Raw genomic sequence first — 4,249 nt, 5'->3', positions numbered from 1 at the left:
GCAGCCAGGCTCAGGTATTAAAAATACCGCACCCCCTCCCCTCAACTCTTTGCCGAGCCCTTAAGGGGGAGTATGACTGGCCCAGGGTCTCACTGCTATTTTAACTATCTTTGATACTGCCCGTCATTGCGAGAGTGACAAAGATTGTTTTGAAACAGGAACCGTTAACTGCCCCAATGGAGAGATTGGGAGCAATGCTTTAATTCTAATCCAAATGCCCTCTCCATATTTTGGTCTGTAACAAGCCCTTTTGTTGTCCTTTAACTTGTTCAAACAAATGTAAAAATTTAACTTAAAGATTATTGACATTCTCAGCCTAGAATTAAATGTTCCCCCTTAGATTAGTTATTTCTGCACAGAGTTGCGTTGACGGATAATTGAAAAAAGAAACAAAGCTATTAGGTAACTCTAAAGCTTCTCTATCCAATTGAGTAAGTAGCTACATTTGTAATTTAACATTTTCTACTTGTCATATTAATAAAGTTACAAGATTTAACAAATAAAATATAGGACACCCAGTTAAAATTTCTGATTTCTGATAAATAATTTTATAGTAATAAAATATGCAGGGACTTATGAAATTCAAATGTATTATATAGGGCAACTCAAAAAGAAATGGGTGAAATTAATAATATATTTAGTCCAATATATCTGGAACATTATTATTCATTCATCTAATCAATATAGACATTTTTGAGGTATTTTATATTCTTATATTAAAAAATCATTGATCTTACATTAAAATTTTTTTTCATACTGAATCTTAAGAATCCAGTGTGTGTCTTATAGCACATTTCAATTTGGATTAGCCACTTTAAGAGCTTTAAGGGCTGAGTAGGCACATGTAGCTTGTGGCTATCTTATAGGACAGCACCATTCTAAGGCTTTTAAGAATTAGGGCTGCCAAATTTAACATTGCAGGACTTTGCTTTTTATAATAATAGTGGCTTAGTGATAGAGAAAATGTGCGTTTTTAAATGTAACCTGTTGGATAAAACTATTTAATAGTAATTGTATTCTACATTGAAAATGAAAACAGAGAAGGGAAGCTAATCTTGCCAGCATGTTTTACACAAAGAAATATAAACATATCCATAAAGCGTAGTAGATTTTTTTAAAAATTGAGTTTAAATTGTCAATACAAATCTTAGTCATTCCATTTGCACTTACTGTCCAATATTCCTGCCTCCTGAAATAGACTTAATCCTTTTTAACATCCAATTTCAAGTAACAGTCCTTTTCTGGAACTAACCAAGGAAAATCATGCTTCTTGAACGTAAACTTGCTTTTTGCCAGTGGGGGAGGTGGTGGATGTAATTAGGATTTTTTTTTTTTCAGAGGAGATACTGGGGATTGAACCCAAGACCTCATGCATGTTAATCATGTGCTCTACTGCTTGAATTATACCCTCCCCTCTAAACTTGTTTCTTGTACCAACTCTTAAAATTGTTTTAATATTTCAAAATAAATGAAAGCTTCTGAGAAGGCTTAGTCCAATATAACAGCTTCCACATCAGAGTGGAGGATGATTCAGAGGGTCTGTCCAACCTCTGCTGTTGATGCCACAGACTGTGTACAGATTTTATAGAAAGGGGACCTTGAGTAAAATCTGGAATAGCTCTTTTTTGCCAAGATCACTGTGAGGTATTATTTGCTTTGGCCTCAGAACATCAGAGTGTGACCCAAGAGTGAAGGAACAGGAGTCTATTCACCTCACCAGACAACATCCCAAGTGGCATGTCATCACCATGCATTTTAAGCGCAGTAGAGCAGCTGCAGTTGAGCATGGTGTGGCAGGACTTCAGTTGTCAGTGGTAGGCAGCACTTTTGTGCTGTTCTCCAGGTGTCCACTGTAGATATATTTCAGAAAAGAAAAAGACAAATCTATATTCGTGAATCCAATTACCGGAGGTTTGACTTTGAAGGAGATTGGGTTGCACAAATAGAAGGGCCAAAGAAATCACATTTGTACTGTTATATGATTCTGCATTTTCATCCTAGTCTATTTTGGCCTGGACAGATAGATAACTAACCATGAAGAGAATAGGCCTTGAAGTATTCTGCAGACTAGAAGATTATATAATCAAATATAATAATATGCTTTGAACAATTTTTTAAGAATATAGATGTCCAGACTTTCCCTTTGAATGAGTGTAATTTCCAAGGTGAAAACTCACAATTTGGCTTTAAGACATGATGAGTTTTAAAATTCCATATAAATATTTATTCATTGCCACAAACTTGAGTGGAAATAGAAATGGAAACTTGTTCCCTTTAGGTACACCTATATAAAATGAGATGTGAAATAGGCTGCTTGCATTTTAAAGACTGGTTATCACATTTGAGAACAGATAGAAAAGACACTGGTGACAGCTAATGTTAGAAATACAGGTTTTCTCAAAAGGCTATTGTGTATAAATGTGACATTGAAGGAAAATTGGGTTATTAATGTTGTTTACCTCTTTGTTCATTCAGCAAATATTTGAATAGGCTGTTATGTGACCGGCACTGTTCTGGGTTCTGGGAACTGAGTAAAGAAACAAGATACCTGTTCTCATGGAGCTCACAATTTAGCTGGGAGCTGGTGACACTAACAATAAACTTGTGAATATAAATATGAATTTCAAATAGTGTTAAGTGCCAAGTAGAGATAAAGAGTGTGATAGTAGAAAGAGTGACAGTCAGTAGGTGGCTACTTTAGATTGAATGGTGAGTGAATATTTTTCTGAGAAGGTATCTGGATTGAGAAGGAATCTATCATGTGAAGAACTGGGAAGACAGTGTTCCAAGCAGAGGAGCAGCAAGTGAGGTAAGGGCGTGTGTTTGGGGTGTTCAAGCAACAGAGGGAAGACCAGCGTGACTGGAACATAGTGATCAAAGTGAATAGTGTTGGGACATCAGGTTAGAGACATTGGCCAGAGGCCAGTTTATGTGAAGACCATATCATCTAGTGCCCTACAGACAGTGACAAGGATTTTAAATTTCATACTTTGTGCAATGAGAAACCATCAGAGTATTTTTAATCAGAGAAAGGATAAGGTGTGATTTCTATCATTAAAAGAGTACTCTGGCTCCTATGTGGAGAATTGGCTGTGGAGCACAAGAACGAAAACAGGTCGACTGGTTAGGAATCTATTGCAGCATCATAGGCAAGAGCATAGGATGGCCTGAAGTAGAGGAGTATCTGTGAAAGAGATAAATGGATGAATTCAGAATACATTTTGGAAGCAAAAGGTAGCATGACTTACTATGGAATGTGGCATGAGAGAAGAAATTGAGGACTTCTGGATTTTTGCCTTAAGCAACTTGGTGCCAGTTTTTGGAATGAGGAAATTAGATGGGATGGTGGGTTTGGGAAATTAAGAGTTTTACTTTATTTTAATTAAATTTTTTTTACTATGGTAAAATACATAAAACATAAAATTTATCATCTTAACTGTGTATAAGGGTACAATTCAGTGGCATTAAGGACCTTCACATTTTTGTACAACCATCACCATCATCTGTCTCGGAACTCTTTTTATCTTGCAAAACTGAAACTCTGTATCCATTAAACAATAACTGCCCAGTCTCCACTACCTCTAGCCCCTTGCGACCACCCTTCTACTTTCTGTCTCTATGAATCTGACCCTTGTAGGCACCTTATATAAAATGGAATCATACAGTTTTTGTCCTTTTGTGACTGCCTGTTTCAGTAAACATAATGTCCTCAAGGTTTATCTATGCTGTAGCATGTGTCAGAATTTTCTTCCTTTTTAAGGCTGAATTATATTCCACAGTTTGTTTTTCTATTCATCTGTCAATGGTCACTTGGGCTACTTCCATCTTTTGGGGTGAATAATGTGAACATAGGTGTATAAATATCTCTTCAAGTACCTGCTTTCAGTTCTTTGTGGTATATACTCAGAAATGGAATTCCTGGATTATATGGTAGCTCTATTTTAAATTTTTTGAGGAATTACCATACTGTTTTCCATAGGGACCACACCATTTTACATTTCCACCAAGAATGCACAAAGGTCCCAATTTCTCCAGAAACTCCCCAACACTTGTTATCTCTTTTTTTTTACAGTAGCCATCCTCAAGAGTGTGAGGTGATATCTCATTGTGGTTTTGATTTGTATTTCCCTGATGATTAGTTATGTTGAGCATCATTTCATTTGTATATTTTCTTAGAAGAAATGTCTATTCAAGTCCTTGGCCCATTTTAATTGGGTTGTTTGGTTTTTGTTGTTGTTGAGTTGTAGGA

Source organism: Camelus ferus, chromosome 3, assembly GCF_009834535.1.
Source record: "Camelus ferus isolate YT-003-E chromosome 3, BCGSAC_Cfer_1.0, whole genome shotgun sequence".
Lineage (NCBI taxonomy): Eukaryota > Metazoa > Chordata > Mammalia > Artiodactyla > Camelidae > Camelus > Camelus ferus.
This window is presented reverse-complemented; position numbering follows the sequence as displayed.